The following is a 991-nucleotide window of genomic DNA, read 5'->3' as shown; positions in this document are numbered from 1 at the left end:
TATCGATGTGGGATAACTCATCCCAACAGAAGTACCTAATCCAAATTATATGCTAGTCAATATTTTTCTAATTCTACGATGGGAGATCACATTTGAATTATTTTCCACCAATACATCCTATCATTCATTCTTCACAAGAATTTTTGGGCTAAATTAAGAGTGAATGCAACACATGCTTTTGTCATCAATACTGCTAAATATTTAACTTGAAATTAAGAGATGAATGAAACTCGAATACGTGACTTTCATCACGTAATTGACTTTTGATACCAAATTAATTAATCAACTCAACCAAAGACTGCAAATAATATTGATAATCCTAAGCCAACACTTGTTATATATTCTATTAAAATATTACAATGAAAAAATGTTTTTTTTTGGAATTATCGAGGATATATAACTTTTGAACAAGAGGATGATATAGTTTAATTAAATCCGGTAAAACCATCAATCCTAAAAAAAAAAAAAAAGCAGAAACAAAGCCTAAGGAATAACAAATTAAAAATGGTTAATAATCAGTATACATGAATAGACGACATTGAGAAAAACCAATGGTATATCGGCACGATGTTTGCGTTCACAACCTCATTTTTTAAGAAATGAGAGATCAGATGTGATCGAAACTGTACTTGAAAACAACAAAATATAAGAACGTATATGTGTGAAATAATTATTATATACCTTGCGATTTTGAAATTTTGACCGTAAATTTTAAATACAGATGATCAAAAGTCGTATATAATGACACAATTAAGCAAAACTTGACCATTTGGGCAATTAGAAAAAAAAAATGAAAAAGAAAGTATTTTTGAGAGACCATCTTTAGGACAAGTCTAATATTTTTTTTAATTTAACTTAAAATAACATATGCTTATTATTTTCCGTCGTCTTCTTTAACAAACATCCATGATTTTCATCTTTCTTCATCAAATTATATGAAATTATATATTAGAAAACTAGGCTTTAAGAATATTCAAGATCTCATATGACT

The sequence above is a fragment of the Amaranthus tricolor genome, chromosome 15, assembly GCF_026212465.1.
Source record: "Amaranthus tricolor cultivar Red isolate AtriRed21 chromosome 15, ASM2621246v1, whole genome shotgun sequence".
Taxonomy (NCBI): domain Eukaryota; kingdom Viridiplantae; phylum Streptophyta; class Magnoliopsida; order Caryophyllales; family Amaranthaceae; genus Amaranthus; species Amaranthus tricolor.
This window is presented reverse-complemented; position numbering follows the sequence as displayed.